The 17,486-nt window shown below is 38.4% G+C and overlaps 1 protein-coding gene across 1 annotated transcript in view; it reads right to left on the bottom strand.

Annotated features, from left to right (window-relative positions):
- Positions 1-17,486, bottom strand: part of LOC124163861 (growth factor receptor-bound protein 14-like) — a 512,073-nt gene that overhangs the window by 381,352 nt on the left and 113,235 nt on the right. The window lies entirely within an intron of this gene.

Below are 17,486 nucleotides of genomic sequence, written 5' to 3'. Positions count from 1 at the left end.
AACTTTGTGCTTTCACACGAATATTTATTCACAAATTTACGACCACGGTTTCAACGTTAGACGTCCTGAAGACATAATGATGACGTCTAACGTTGAAACCGTGGTCGTAAGTTTGCGAATAAATATTTAATATAAATAAAAAATTTAATATAATAATATGAAAGCACAAAGTTATTATTTTTAATTTTAATAATGAATTACTTCCACAAAGTTACGCCTCATACAATCAATGATATTTTTTGTCTATATCTCTTACGAAAATATACTACTGAAGATGGTTCAAGTAAGTTTTAATTTATGAATAATAGTTGACCTACTATATGTAATTAACTGGTTTTAAATGCATATATCGATTGCTAGAACATTGTCAATTGTCAACCCTATTCTAATCCTAAATCCAAAAAAAATATATCCATGTACTTTTTCATTTTTTCAGTCCAATACAGATACATGTACATTTTTATCAGAGTAAAATAAAAATTCAATAGAGATTCGAAAAATAAAATAAAATTATTTGATAGAATAACATTCGTGCTGACATAAATATTAAACCTCAAGAGCAATAGGTTCCTCATAACTACTGTGTTGGTCGGTTGATTAAACATATTGAATGGAGTGAACAGGCATCCATTCAATTTGCGGTATAGGTTTGCCTAATAGCATACGAATGACGCAAACGCTCTCATAAAACCAGGCGCTGCGTCATAAAACGGATCAAAGAAACTTCTCACCGGCAGCATCACCCACGCGGAGAACCAGTGACGTCACCGGAGAGAATCTTTCCGCATCGGTGACGTATTCCTGTGAAACGGGAGAAGAGGGCCGCCATTGATGCCGAGAGTGGTGCTGTGACGTCAGAGGTGAGGTTTTTCTCCCACGCGCCCCATAAAGATAACACGTGTCGAAGTTCGGATCCATTACAGGCCATAAAAGTAGGCGTTTAACAAGAAGGTCCAGTCCATTCTTCTCTTCCTACAGAGCAAAAAGCGTTACAGGAGTAGCTCTAAGGAACAGAATTAGCGAGTGAACATTGTTCACAGGGTGAGTTACAAGAAAGCGAGTACGTGAGGTATGAAGTTTTACGAGCGGAGAAACCATTTTTCGCTAATTTTATTTTCAATTTTATCGTCACTTCTAACCGTCACGCGAATGCAGTGCGTGAGTTTACTACTTACTAGGAGGAAGGTGGGGGAGGAATTACGAGCCCAGAATAACTGCTTCCTGAACATTGCTTTTTACGAGCTTCGAATTGCTTCCATTCCCGTTCGCAGACCCAAAATCAATTTGCATTCGGGAATATATGGTGGAGGAATTTAATATCTCAATCTACCACCGAAACCTAAAAAAATATTCATCTAAAAATTATAATGATGCATAAAAACTTATTAAGCATGATTCAACTCGGCGATTCAAATAAAAATTGTACGTGTATATTTTTTTTTCTATATCTCTTACAAAAATACTACTGAAGTTGGCTCAAGCAGGTCTTCATTGAAGAAATAATATTTGGCCTACTACACGAAATTAGCTGTTTTTAAATACATATCTTATTTAAGTATGCCGGGACTAGCCTCGGTGATAACTTTACGGAGTCACCCGCAAATCCGCCTATGCCGGTGATGGTGATGACTATTAAAATACAAAATGAAACTTTTGGCGAAGGTACGATTTGGCAGCAGGAACGGTGAAAGAAGACATCGAATAAAATACAGGGGATGATGGGTAAAATGGAAGATCCACTAAAGCGTGAAAAGATTCGGTGATAAAGGAGGATTGAGTGGACAGCTGTATCCAACTCATCATCAACTGGAAATCTGTCTTTCACCGGCAGGTCCCAAATACCAAAGCCGTCTCCACATCATTCTGATCAAGGCCTTCTCTTTGGTTTTCATATAGCTTCTTCCTAGCCTCACTGCGTCTGACATATTCAACCTTCTTCTTCTTCCTCAAATCTTTTCTCAATCCACTGTTCCTTCGAATCTGTTTTTAAAATTTTAAAATTAAATAAAAAAAACAGCATCCAACTAAGTTCAGGGATTTGAATATCAGCCGATGGATATTATCAATAACAGACACTGGTTTCGGGTGTTACAACATTATAAAGTACAGAACAAGTACATATTTTCTGTACTTGATTATGGCGTAACAGCCGAAAATATGTACTTGATAATGTACACCATTATCAAGTACAAGCTTGTACTTGGTGGAATATATCATTAAGTATGTTATCATTAACAGACACTTTGTTAATTCCACAATATATTTTTAAAATTCCTATTTTTTTGACCGGTTTCGGCTGTTACACCATTATCAAGTACAGAAAATATGTACTTGTTCTGTAATTGATAAGGGTGTAACAGCCGAAACCGGTCAAAAAATAGGAATTTTAAAAATATATTGTGGAATTAACAAAGTGATTGCTAATGATAATATGGTTAATGATATCTTCCACCACGTACAAGCTTCAATTTTCGATTTAATTAGCCGATGGATAGTTTACCTATACCTTTGGATAACTTTTTTAAATGGATATTACAATTAACACGCCAAATGAGAGTTTTGATGAAAGCACGATTTGATGCCCGGAACGGTGAAGAAGGCCGATGAAATACAGGTGATGTAGGATGTGAAATGGAGGAACCGAATAAGTGTGACAGTATTCGTTGATAAAGGAGGATTGAGTGGAAAGCTACGTCAATTTAAGTTCAAACATTTCAATTACAGCCTATGGATAGTTTACCGACGATGATGATGAATGCAATAAAAACAAAACATGAAACTAAATGGAGAAAATATTGGTGAAAAAAAAACAAATCTTAGTTTTTCATTTCACTGGGCGCAGATGATGATGATTACAATAAATAATAAAATATGAAACCTCTGGAGAAAATATTGGCGAAATAAAAAAAACGAGATTTTAGTCTTTCATTTCATTGAGGAGGGAGCCACAGGATGAGAGGGAGTGAATGGTACTTCACAATAAAAAAAAGAAAACTGGCTGCCTCATTCTCTCTCTCTGCTCAACGAAATTGAGAGAAAAAGAGGAAAAACATCTGGAGCGTACGTGTGTTTCGCCTAAAATATCAATCAAGCCTCGGACTGGGATGATGAAATCGCCGATGACCGTGAAAGTGCTGAAAGAACTCGGTGTGTTTTTCACCCTATGGCGGCGACCGGCGAAGTCTGCTCTTGAGTTGGTGTGCGAATGTGTGCCCTCCTGTTTTCCTGCTTCGGCGCCATCTTGTCACCGACTATTGAATCCGAGATAGAGGCACAGTCGACCGAAACGCATACCAATCCATTACCATCCGTTAAACCCGGAGATTATTTTTTTGTGAGCGTACTGGCCATATTCCGGGAACAGTGGAGAAGAATACTGGAAACTTTCGATCAAATAATGAACAAATTCGTAAAAGACTATCCTTTAGCTGCATTAAAGAGAATAGTTCCTTTTTCAATAAAGGGGACTTCTGAAGGTAGGTGCTAAGATAAAAATTCTCTTTTTGTCCAATGCAGTGTCCGGGCATAGAGGTCCGGGGTTGTATTTCTCCTCAGTGATCATTTAAAAAGCGGTGTTAATTATTGATAAATATTAACTTCGGAATTGTCCTTCAAAAGTTGACATATGAAACAATAAGAGCCGAAAATATTTGAAAAAATAAAATTTGAGTGGAACACTGCTAAGTCATTATTACTGTCGCCATGGCGACATTATACTAATAGGGTGGTTTCCTATCACTTTTTATTGCGTAAATCGAAAGATTATTACCCCTGAAGAATGTATTTCACGCTTTTTGATTTTTAAAAGATTTTTAAATTTTTAAATCTATTTATTAGCGATTAAATGAAAAGTGAAAAATTTCAAGCGCGCAAAAACACGACGCCTAAGTATGAATGCTGGGAAAAGCCCGTGTCACGTCAGTCTGGTTCCCGCTGTCGCCGTGCGAGGTGACCTTGAGGCGATGATGTGTGCGCCGCGGCAATGCAGGCTGCTAGCAGGTAGCAGAGTACCCTACTAGCTGGTAGCGCTTGGCTTAAGTAAGGATTATTAATACCCTATCAAACGAAGGAAACTTTCTGAACACACGCAGTCTGAATAGATGATTATTAAGATATGTTTCCCTGAAGTCTGTGCCTCATGCATGGATTGGAAATCTCAGACGATGTATAACTCCTGACTACTTGTATAGCATATTAGTCCCTGGGGCGTCACGTGGAGTGGGATCGCATGGACGCCAATCTAGCCTTTTTCAATGAGGTTAAAATTGACCATTAACATTCGTCTAAACTGGGATTCTATAACTAAATAATTAATATATTATGAGTATACTAATGGTGGGTAACGAATCGCAGTCATGCGTTTCGTTTTCTTTGATGAAAGAAACCACCCTATTGTGAGTAAATCTAGAAACTCCTCGGTTCATGTGATTGTTCAAAGATAGCTGATTGACGAATTGACTGGGGAGTCGCGTCAATTCGTTGTCTTCGAAATACTGACCATTGAGGATGATTACATAAAGAAAAGAAACCATTACGGCTCCCACTGTTTCTTACTTAATTCAAGAAAGACACACCTACATCTTAAAGTTCCTTTATAGAAAATAAGTATTGGAAAAGAAAATGGAAAACCATAAAAAATCCAACCTTTATGTCATTTTACACCTGGTTAGCAAACATAGATACACATTAATATGAACTGAGTAATACGTTTCGGCTTTTTTTACACTTACATCTAGACTCTCTTAAAGTGAATTATTTCCATACCATTACTTGGGAGGAGCTTAGTTACAGCACTTTCCTTTGAGGGTAATTCACGTAACTTGCGTCCTCTCTTTGATTTCTGGAGACGAGAGTTCTGACTACCTCAACAGTCGCTTTGGTAAAATTTTCGGATTTTTTTGTATAATCATCCTCAATAGTCAGCATTCCGAAGTTAAAACAGTTCGATGCAACTTCCCAGTCAATTCGTCAATCATCTAGTCTTTTGAAAATCATACTCGAATAATTCTTCTATTTTGCAGCCCCCATTCGCTACTCTAAATCACATCCTGTGCCTTGCCCTGTAATTCTTCTCTTACACTTGTCCTTCAATGACTTTTTTCTTCAGGCCATCGCGTCTCATTATATGGCCGATTATCAAATGGTGTGTAAACAATTGCCTTTGCTCGAATTGTTATGAATACTCCTAAAACGGGAAGTTGAAAAGAGGTTCAAATCAATTCATTTTATTTAGTTATTATCTCAATTACCCCCGAAAACAGCACGATGAGGCCTTTACATCGGGAGTTTTAAACAATCAACAACACACGATCATACACACCCATGTCCTGGAAGGAGAAACCTATCCAGGCGGGATACGAACCCGCGACCTTCGGTATGGTAAGCGAGGACTTGTCCCCACCGCCACCGAGGTCGACAAATACATTTATAATAAAAATAAATATTATGTACCTACAGGATAAAAAGGGGAAGTGGTCGAGAACGGATGAGGGGAGGAATTAGCGCTTGAGGTACGAATTCGACCACAATATGAGATATCCAATCAAGTCAAATGAATAAACGATCAAGATCAGAAAAAATTACTTAGTAAGTTCAACAGATTCAGGCTTCAATTGGTGGAAGTTAGACATATTTAAGTAAATAAAAGATCGTAGCAATTTTCCACCAGAGTTTTTAATGCATACAACGCGTTTCGGCTCACTGAGCCATCATCTGGTACAAGACACTTCAGAACATGTGAAAATTTCTTTTATACCCTTGAGAAAGGAGGAGAGAGTAGGAGAGGATTTGACATCTTTGAGGATGGGGGATGGGAACGAGCGTACAGAGTAGAGGCAGTGGGAAAAGATACAACTACGGGATGCGGAGAACCCACGTTGGAGGGAGGGTTCTAGTCATAACTGTAAAATGACGACACGTGGGGAAGAACCATAGCAAAACGGGAGGAGGGGGTGTTGAGAAGAGTGAAAAAAAAGGGGCGGTTTAGGGTAAAAAGAGGCCGCGTGTCTTTTGAAAGTGAGAGGAGTAAGTAGCGATGCAGGAAAAGAGGCGGGGGTGAGGAGTCCCTTTGGGTTAGCTGAGAAGGAGTGAAAGTTAGAAAGAAAAATTACTTAGCATACCACACCAATTTTCTCCTCATTACGTTTTCAGAATGGCAACTTCTAATTATACTTAACAATGATATAAGTTCTTCAGGTATCCGTTCAAAATGAAATAACTTTGGACCTATTCTCTTGGAGCTATTTGATTTAGTCATATGCGTTTAACATTTCCACCGAAAATCCACATTTCTATTACGGTTTTCGTATCAGAATAAAAGTATGAGTCACGCGAAAGCTTTGGCTGAATTTCGTGTCACAGAGAGTTTATACATCAGCTGAAGTTCAAGTCATGTACAGAAGGATCAGAGAAATTAATTTATCATCGGCTCAATGGGTTGACTTCTTGTTAGCAAACATCTTGAGCTGACGGAAATGTCTGCTCAATGGTGCGGAATGTCACATCTCCAACAAACGAAGGAAATAAATAATGTCATGCAGGAAAATAGAGAAGGTTAAAGGTTAAGAGAGCGAAATTACTCTTTATTAAATATTATATCACACGTTTAATTAATGAAAAATTTGGTTTTGGAAGAAATACAGATCTTTGGTGTTCTAAAGATTCGAGATAAAATGTGAGAAAATAAGTCGTTATCCTTACTAAAGGATGATAAAATACCATTGATAAATCAGGAGAATTTCCATTGAACGTTCAGGAGGCCGATAAGATTATCATAAAATTCTTTTGGTATTACTTATCGTTTGTTTAAGAGCTGACATGAGTGTGTAAACATGTATGGCGTAAAATTGTTTTGATTGGAACATAATTGCACCGGGAAAATTCTAACAATGTAAAGAAAAAAACCGTAAATATAATCGTGTCAAAAATAAACTAATGCTAGACCACTTGAGGAGAACAATTGAAATTTATCAGGCCATCCATCACATGAGAAAACAGTGAGGGGAAAATTATTCCTCCAAATAAATTTATTGCGTATCTAAAATTCACAGATGAATTGGTACTTAGGCGTATTCACAGCATTATAGCACGCATAGAGTCACTTATAGGTATAGAAGGTAGGTTTGAAGGCTTTAAAGGGGAGGAAGATGAGTCCGTTCTACATTTATGGGCTTTCTTTTATAAAAATACGAAAATTATCAATAATATTGTAAAATTATCGGAAAATAGTGAAAACAGTCGAAAATTGTTAAAAAATCAAAATGAAGACAAAAGGAGCAGTTACAGCAAATCATCCACTTAACCTCCAGTTAACCCATGACCTCCGAGAATCTGACGTTATACAACCCTGAGCTCTTCCCTTGACATTTAAGATTAGGCTTTACTTATGCTTCCAATGGTGAAGAAAGGTATCGTTACGTGGAAAGCTTAGCGTATCACGCCGACCTATCCTATTCCGCATTAGACTTCAATTCACAATAACTCTTCTAATTTTCAATACAAAAGGGCCATCATTCGCTCACCTTTGGCTCTATATTGGATTATTGTTACTAGTAAATTTATTCCACCGATTTATGTAGACTTACAAGGAGCATTATACAAATATACCCGCCTAGCCTAGTCCAGAATATAACTTCAACATTCAATTTCCTTTAAGGCTTATTCCCTTCAATTTTATCAGCCTACTCTATAAATTATATGCCTCCTCTCCCCGCTTTATTAACAGTCTTCCTTGTAACATGCTTTTAAACTACTTTCCACTACGAGTATTAATATCTTCCAGAGCCTCTGTCTCCCCCTTTCTCCAGTACAAATTTATCCTACTCACCCACTATATCCAGCAAATCCTCACTCTATTTCCTTCCTAACCTTCTCCAACATCCTTTATAACCTGATCTCAACTACTTTCAGCATTTTTTTGGTCATTTTTCTTCAGTGACTACGTTTCCCATGAAATGCAACACTGCAGATTTAATTTTTGGATCATATAGTAATGAAACTGAGAACCGTATTTATGAAAAAAATGCCTCGTAGCATGAGAGATGAATCCGTATATCTCCGATAATATTTCTCCTTCTTCAGGTCTATCAACTCGGAGATACTAGTCTTCAGGCTTTCCTTTAAGCAGTAGCTATTTTCTCTGTTGCATTAAAAAATAGACCAGCATTATGTCCAAGAGGGTCTCCACTTGCCTTCTGCAGAGCTGGCAAGTGAAACGAAACGAAAAACATTTCGTTTCCACCCGGAGAGAAACGAAAAAACGAGGCCAAGGTTTGGTTCCGTTCTCGCACGGAATTAAAATCACCAAGGAGTTTAGTTACGACCCGGGACGAAACTTTACTCCCGGGAACGAAACTAAATTAATCGAAACTCCGCTGCTCATAGTAAAGTTTCGATCCCAGGAGTTGAGTGGAGGGAGATTAGAGGGAATAGTTTCGACCCATTGCGTTTGACATACGTCTACAGTAGTTAAACATTGAGCTTGAAAATCGAATAGCCAGTTTTCGTTCATAGTTCTCCTGTTAGTGGTAAAAATATGAGTGCCCCATGCATTTACTACTTCTACTTCATTCAACCATACTTCGTACTCGGTGTGTGGGTCGAAATCAAACTGTTCGAAGGTGAAGCACGTGGTCCCTCCCGTGCGAAACATTATTTGCGTTTCGTCCCAGAGTTTAAGTTAAGTTTCAACACGAAGTAGTTTCGACTCCGATTTCGTTTCGACCCTGAGTTTAGCTCCCCAGGTTTAAATCTATTAAAATTTTACTGGTTCTGACTTTCGTTTAGTTTCGATTGCCATCCCTATCCTTTTCACCAAAGATCCTGGAATGAAACTTACCCAGAAAGTTAGTCATTCACACGTCAGCGGCTCAATAAGACCTTCACTATTACCCTAGCCCTCGGCGGGTTAACATGTATTCATCTCCACGGAGTTGATTGCCTAAGTCAATCGAAAAACCGGTTTAATAATAATAAGCTTATTTATTGTTCTTGGAGTCTGAACTCCTTTAGAACATCGTATCAATTTACAAAGCGTGCGTAGCCAATAGACATAACAAAGGAATCATTCCACAATATGGAAAAAGAACTGAATTTTGTCTTCTAACGCTAAATTAACATTAAACTTATCTATAAACAAATGAATCAATTAACTCAGTCAGTAACAATTAAATCAGTCAGTAACAAATAAATCTGTTAGTAAACATTAAATCAGTCACCAACAATTAACTCAGTCAGCAAATATGGGTCCCATAAAAGAAATTTGGATTTTCCTCCATAATAGGATAGTTTCCTTCATCAAAGAAAACGAAAGGCATTGATTGCGATTCCTTACCCACCATTAGTGTATTCATAAAGTACAAATCATTTGGTTTTAGGAATCCCAGTTTAGACGAATGTTATTTAGTCCATTTTAAACTCATTTGAAAAAGGCCAGATTGGCGCCCATGCGATTCCACTCCACGTGACGTCACAGGAACCTAGTTTCTATACGAACAGACAGGAGTTTTACATCGTCTGAGATTACCAATGCATGCATGAGGCACAGAGCTCAGGGAAACATCTTTTAATAATCACCCATTAAAATTGCCTAAGTTCGGAAGGTTTCCTTCGTTTGATAGGGTAATAATAATCCTTATGTAAGCCAAGCGCTACCTGCTAGCAGGGTACCCAGCTACCTGCTAGCAGCCTGCGTCGTATCAGCGCTCAAAACCTCGCCCCAAGGCCACCTCACACGGCGACAGCTGGAACCAGAATGATACCACACGGGCTTTTCCCAGCATTCTTACTTAGCCGTCGCGTTTTCGCGCGTTTGAAAATTTTCACTGTTCGTTCAAGCGCGCAAAATAAATATCGTCATTCAAAAATCTAAGAGCGTGAAATTCGTACTCTAGGAGTAATAATCTTTCGATTTTGGTGATTAAAAAAATAATAGGAAACCACCCTATTGACACTTGGATATTCACATCTTCGAAAAGTGTCACTTAAGCCAATGAGAAGCTCAGTGTAATTTTTATTTTTTTTTATTCAGAGGACCGTTCAATCGGACACGCGCTTCTTCGCGTGGGAGATAATTACCATCGATTTGCCCCCTACAGAGTGCATGGATGGGAGGGTGGGTGCGTGCACCGCGCAAGACGAAGAGAATCTAGGCCATCGGCGGCGGCACGCTTCGTATTTCCAGGTCACTCAGTCCCTCGCCGCCCGCCTTGAAGCTTCCTGAGACGCAGTTGGGAGAGCGCGTGGGTTGGCGGCTGTCGTGGGAGACCAAAAATACGCGTGGAACGAATTCCATCGCCATTTCCTATGATAATTTGAAGGCGCTGCAACGTAACGGGCACTCGGAGCACCAAAGGTTGGGACGTCCATCTATCTTACGCTCAGGAAAGACAAAAGCCCAAGCTGAATCATCACCGAAGGCCGTCTTTTTCCTAATGTTTTCTTTTAAACGTTATTTATAGAAAGAGGGTGGGTGGTAACTGTGGCGGATCTATGGGGGTGAAGCTAAGGGGGTTAAGGGTCCCCCACCCCTTTTGGTATTCAATTTACACTAGATAGAATAGGGTGGTTTCCTATTATTTTTTATTGCCTAAATCGAAAGATCATTACTCCTGGAGTACGCATTTCACGCTTTTATATTTTTAAATGACGATATCTATTTTTCGCGATTAAATGAAAAGTGAAAATTTTCAAGCGAGCGAAAACGCGACGGTTAAATATGAATGCTGGGAAAAGCCCGCGTGACGTCATTCTGATTCCCGCTGTCGGGTGTGAGGTGACCTTTGGGCGAGGATGTGTGCGCCACTGCGATGCAGGCTGCTAGCAGGTAGCGCTTGGCTTAAATAAGGATTATTAATGCCTTATCAAACGAAGGAAATTTTCCGACCATTGGCAGTTTTAATAGGTGATTATTAAGAGATTTTTCCCTGAACTCTGTGCCTCATGCATGGATTGGTATTTCGGACGATGTAAAACTCCTATCTAATCGTATAGAAACTAGGTCCCTGTGACGTCACGTGGAGTGGCATCGCATGGGTGCCAATCTGGCCTTTTTCAAATGCGGTTATTGGCCATTGCCAATCGTCTAAACTGGGATTTCTAAAACCAAATAATTTGTATATTATGAATAACGAATCGCAATCATTGCCTTTCGTTTTCTTTGATGAAGGAAACTACCCTATTGTAAATTTTTTCGGAACCTCACTACTGCTGGTAGGTTAACCCCCACTTATCTCTTTTTAAACATTTATAGAAAGAGGGTGGGTGGTAACTGTGGCGGATCTATGGGGGTGAAGCTAAGGGGGTTAAGGGTCCCCCTCTCCTTTTGGTATTCAATGTACACTAGATAGAATAGGGTGGTTTCCTATTTATTTTTATTGCCTAAATCGAAAGATCATTACTCCTGGCGTACGCATTTCACGCTTTTATATTTTTTTGTATATTTTTGAAATTGCACGTCAATTCGAAATAGCATGAAAAATTACTACGAGTGAATAAAATATTGTAATTGAAATACATATTGACCTACAGTTAACAAAAGATGTTTTTGCCATTTTTAAAAATATTGTCAAATATTATTCCGCATGTCCATATTCTGAATCCGTCACTCGGTGGTAGCGTAGTAGTTGGAGCATTTGGCTTCTGATCGAGGGGTCCCGCGGGTTCAAATCTTGGGGCACCCAAAATCAAAATTCTCGAAGTGCGAGGTGACTCAGGAAACGCTCGCTATAGGGCCCTCTAACCTGAATGTATGAAATATTCACGCCAGTGGCCAGTCCGGGGTGAGTTCTACCCTCACCTAACCACGCCAGTCTTCGACCAAAATCACTGAGTGAGCGAGAGTGGTTCATGGGACGACTTTCTTTCGCTCTTCGGTCTGTCTTGGAAACACATAACTAGCTAACAATTCACGCTTTCCTCTTGAGGCCGTTTTACACGGGGCACGGCATTGCGCAGGTTAGAGCTGAATTTATTTCTATAATGGCGTGGAATTGCGCGAATGCATGAACGAAATAAGAGCAGGGGCTATTTTTCCGTCCCGCATCCACGTATTCTCGCATGTGATCTAGCAATTCACCGCTTTACACGTCGCAATTTCGATTGCGTCTTCGCACGTACGTCAGATTGCACAATTCCGTGTACCGTGTAAAAAGGGCTTTAGACTTTACAGGGTATTTAAAAACGACCCAATTGAGAAATCCCCTGCATGCCATATATGAAAAAAAACGCTGTAATCTCTGATATGTGGTACTTGTATATTTGAGATACAAGGAAATGTTGACACATATCCTCTCTATACATCCCGAAATTTTCAAGATGATAGCTTACGCCTTAAATTACGTCACAAGTAAAACAAAAAAACGACCGATTGAGAGGGATTGATTCGTCTTCCTAAATATCCAAACTGTATTTCAATTTTTTTTAAATTTGAAATTGCACATCAATTCGAAATAGCATGAAAAATTACTACGAGTGAATAAAATATTGTAATTGAAATACATATTGACCTACAGTTAACAAAATTAGATGTTTTTGCCATTTTTAAAAATATTGTCAAATATTATGTCGCATTCCGTGATATATATATATCACCCGGCGTCGGCAAAAGCCTACTCCTAACGAAAGGCGCCAATGGACCACGGTTTAACGTCCCATCCGACGGACGGAGCATTGCGCTAGTCTTGTCATTCACACAAAATTCAAGCAGGGATCAGGCTGTCTATGAAATTTCACCGCCACCGCCGGAGTTTGAACCCGAGCCCACGAGGTGGTAAGCCAACACTGTAGCCATCATGACCCGATCGCCTATTATGTATAAAAGGGACACACTTGTCCCGGAATGATTTCATTTTTTATTCTACTCTATCACGCCTTTTATGTCATAAGTGAGTTCTATAGACGCCATGGGAGCCTTTAACAAACCTTATATCCCATAACAGAAGCATGCTTCCTAGTATTTATTGCAAAACGCTATGCTGAAAATTAATTACCATTGAATTAAAATGTACTCGGAGTAGGGAAGTACTGTTTTCGTTGGCTAGAACAGGGAGGAATTCGAAAAAATATATGTTGCAATAAATTACAAATTATAATTATTTTCTCCTCCTCGCCTAAGATAATGGAGAGGAAGTCATTCCCTGAAATTTCGAGGTGTTCCTTTTATCACGAGTTGCCATAGACATTCTATGTTTATGGAATGATCGAGTTGTCATGGAACACAATGTATTTAAGGGGTCTCGTATCTATAGCATGCATTTCCAAAAAAAAGATTTTAGTATCCCGTTTTGTGAAGGTCAACAATATACGTCAACAGGGGCGGATCCGGGATTTTTTCTGGCGGTGGGGGGTACAAGGGTCTGACAGGTCTTCCAATGTTTGAGATTAAAAACAAAATACAACAATTTCTGGTAATTTTCTCTTTATTTTGATATGAAAGTTATTTATATAATACGAAATGATTGAGGCTCCGTAATACACAGAATAAAACGAAAGTAATGATAACCGTGTTCAAAATCTTGTCTATTTTTTAAGCGTCTGGGGGAGCAAGTTCCCCCCCCCCCTAAATCCGCCTACGTATATCAACATAGCTCCCAATATCTAAGAACTGATAGCATATTTTCTTAAGATTTAGGCTTAAACAGGAGGCATGGAGTCATATGCGTCAAAACGTCGGTGCCTTATCCAAGATCCCTCGATTGAAACTCGGACACAGGTCATGGTTTGCTTAGAGACTCGAGCTCTGGTATGTTTAGACTCAAACTTTTTCCGGATGGGAAAACTTGTGGTGGGGTTGACCTCTCCCAACCTCCTTCCCTGTCTATGCGTAGAAACCATTGACTACACGGTTTAAATAAAATTTAACCATTTCAGAAGGAGACTCGAAGTAATTGTTGGAAGCTCTTCTAGTATACCTACCTTTTTACAATTCAGTAAATGTCTCCCTGCGCGGGTTTTAACTCTTTGCAGCCTACTATTCTTTGTTGTTCCGTTTCAGCCTCTCTGACCGAACGCAAAAAAATTTTGAATTTCTGGGGAATAACAAGCAAGTTGTAAATGTTTCAAAAATTTCGAAGGTATTTGATGTACCTTCTACCATAGATGCAATGGTGCGTGATATGCATAAGTATTACTAGGTAGGTACTGTATGAAAAATATGTTTCCTAATTCAAATATTAAATCAGAAATATAATGAAATGGCTAACGAATTCCAAAGATTCTGAAAATCATTCGTCATGAATACTGGGGTACTTAAAATTTGTATTATATGTTGATATTTAGGTGGAAATATACTACATCTTTTCTTCTACCATTTTACATCATTATGCTTTAAACCATCTCGCCTCTTACCGCTGATTTCATTCGTTGTTCAAAATTTGGGGACGCACGGATTACAGCCAAAAGTTGACTTGCGGGTTATACTTGAAATTTTAAGTATTCTAGCACACCGATCATTGGGGGTACGACGAGGTCGGTTGATGATATAAAAAAAACATAATTGGATCCTGTAGAGTTAAGCAAAGAAATATGCACTGAAATTCCTAATTCGAAGAGAGGTATTTAGAAGGCGGTGAGAAAAGAAAAAATATTTACTAGGCGAAAAAAGGAAAAAAACGTATGTAAAAGCATTATTATAAGAGATTGCAGAAAATATTCTTATTTTTAAATTTTTTTAGTAAATTTTAATTTTTTTATAAATTAGAGTTTTATCTCGTTTACCTAGCTTAAAATTTTAGCATCTCACTTTTACCGTATGCAAATATTTAGTCACGTCAAGAAAAGATTAATTTCAGTTCATAATGGAGAAGTGCTTTGTAATTAATCTAAAGAAGGACATCTAATGGGTACCTTCTTATGAAGGCATATCCGAACGTCGCGCGTCGTTCCGACTGATGAATAGATTATCGCAAGAAATACAAACTGCACGATTTTTCGATTCGTACTTTCAGACAGGACCTTTCACTCCTTAAATGGTTGAAGCAAGACTTAACAACGAAGTTTCTAAGCGTTTATAAACTTAAAAAATTAATTAAAAAACTCTCTGTACTCAGGAATTTTCAGCAACGTGAGACCGCTAACGTACCACGTGGAAGTATTGCTTAGTGGAGCTTTTTGAATACAATAAAACGACTACTTTCAAATTATAAAATTTCAAAGGTCCAAACGCGCCGCCGGGCGTCAAGCATTACAAAATTTACGTCGGAATTTGAACAAATAGATTCAATTTTAATACTATCGAAAATCTTGAGCAATAAAAAAATCCAAAGTCATGTCAAAACATTAAGTCCGTCAAGATATTGTGATCCTGCCATTATCGATATATTGGTGAAGGAAGTAGAGCTGGAGGCTACTACTATGGTAAAATGACTAAAAGTTTAGATGCGAAAGAGGCGAAGGTCTAGTACATTTATCCCTGAAAGCGACAGCATCTACAACAAGCGTGGGGCGGGGACCAACTTCGGCCGGCATTTTCAGAGCGTTATAGCGAATTAATTTCTGCTTTGTCGAAACGTCATGCTCACTCGCTGGAGAAAGAAAATAAAATGAAGCGTCAAAATCAAAGCCGGGGAGAATTTGAATAATTATATTTGTATCGTGACCCAGGCTAGGGCACGTGCCGTTCTGTGTTGCGTCACGTGTGTGGCGAATTAAACATTTTAAAAATAAAAGGGGATTGGAAAAGGTCAGAAGAGTGGCAACACCGTAATATGGTGTTGCCAATGTTATCCCATACGTCGAGTCGCAAACCAAGAACGATGTAACATGAATATAATGAAGCAGCATCTTAGAAAAAAAACAAATCCAATTGAGTCATGCCTACAGAATGGTTTTACATTATATAAAAAAGTCTCCACAGGATGTGAAAATAAGTACTTAGTACATTCTCGTGAAAATTTCTAAATATTTTCCTGCTACTTAAATCAAATAATTTTTAGAATGGCACATGTTTTGCGCTTTAGGAATTGCATTAAATAAAGAAAAAATATGTAGTATTTTCTGTTCGCCAATTCATGAAATATACTACAAAAATATTTTTTTTAGTAATTTTACTATATAGAAACGGTACCACCGGAGAATTTTATTATTATGAGCATAAAAACGTTGTTATTGAGATCGTAATGAATTATTTACAAAAAAATAGCGCTGCTTTAATTCAGCATAGCCATTGAAAAAGTCTTCATTATGCGTATATGCCGCATTTTCTTTTAATAACCATAGGATTTCATCGAAAGCACTTTTAATGACGCATTGTACCCAACAAGGATTGCAGTAAATTTAGGTTGGAGTAAGAACTTTTTGAACTCAAAATCGCGCTTTATCCTTAAATTAAGCTGAGATTAAAATAAGAAAAAACTTTTATTAAATAATGAGGAAAAATTATCAGTTTTTCCCCTCCAATACATTTTCCGTGTGAAAAATATAGGCCCTAGATTAAAATTTCCATATACTTTTCAATCACAATTCTTTTCATATATAGTATTCCAAACTTAAATATTCCACAGAAGAAATGAAAAAGAAAGCGGGAGAGAAATGTAAATTTATTAATAATTTTACTTTATACGAGAAAGTAAGAGTTTGCATGAATTTACTATGAAATTCTTCGATAACGAAGAAAGATTCGTCTACTATGCGCTTTAACAGAAGACTTGAACAAATAGCTTCCTCACTACGAAAAAAACAGCTAGGTGTCCATCTCAAAGAGCATTTAGTTAGCAGATACCTTCAGTTTTCGATACACCAATTTATAAACAATTTTATTTCACTAGTCCTTAAAGGCCTGGTTTCACGATACATTAACACGTACGAGTTAATGTCTAAATGTATGAACGCGAGAATGAACGCCAAAATGCACCGTGTAACCACCCAACTTGTGCGAATGCATGCACAGAAAATAGAACCTGTTCTAATTTGGTTCATGCATTCGTACATGTTCCGTTCCGGTCCACCAAAATCATTCACGCAAACGTGCATTAACTTGTACGTGTTAATGTACCGTGTAACCAGGCCTTAAGACAATCACCTAGTTGACGGAAGTGGAAAACCCTTACCAGAGAAAAGTTTACTCAATAAAACTACATTTGTGTACTACCATCATGGACAAGTACTTCTACTTTATTCCGTTGATAGAACTTCATTTCACTTGCTGTCCCACCCTCTCCTCACCCCCCACAGTTGTTTGTTGGCAACGCCAATGGTTAAACGTAGAGCTTAATCAAAGTGGGAAAAGTCGACGCATTAAAATGTTGCGGAATACTCGTCTCGAACCTCGAACGCGGCATCTTGAACACAAAGACGAACGGATAAACAGCCTCACAATAAGACAACGCAGCTAACAGCATTTACGCACTCAGAACACATCGGAAGCCACCGCGTGGATCTAATGCCTACCCTATGACTCACATACGCATCTATTTTCATTTCAAATGAAGAAAGGATGCGAGCGATACCGACTGCGTTCATTATCTGCGGGCTCCTTGAAGTAACGGCTTCCT

Source organism: Ischnura elegans, chromosome 8, assembly GCF_921293095.1.
Source record: "Ischnura elegans chromosome 8, ioIscEleg1.1, whole genome shotgun sequence".
In the NCBI taxonomy this organism is placed as follows: domain Eukaryota; kingdom Metazoa; phylum Arthropoda; class Insecta; order Odonata; family Coenagrionidae; genus Ischnura; species Ischnura elegans.
This window is presented reverse-complemented; position numbering and strand designations above follow the sequence as displayed.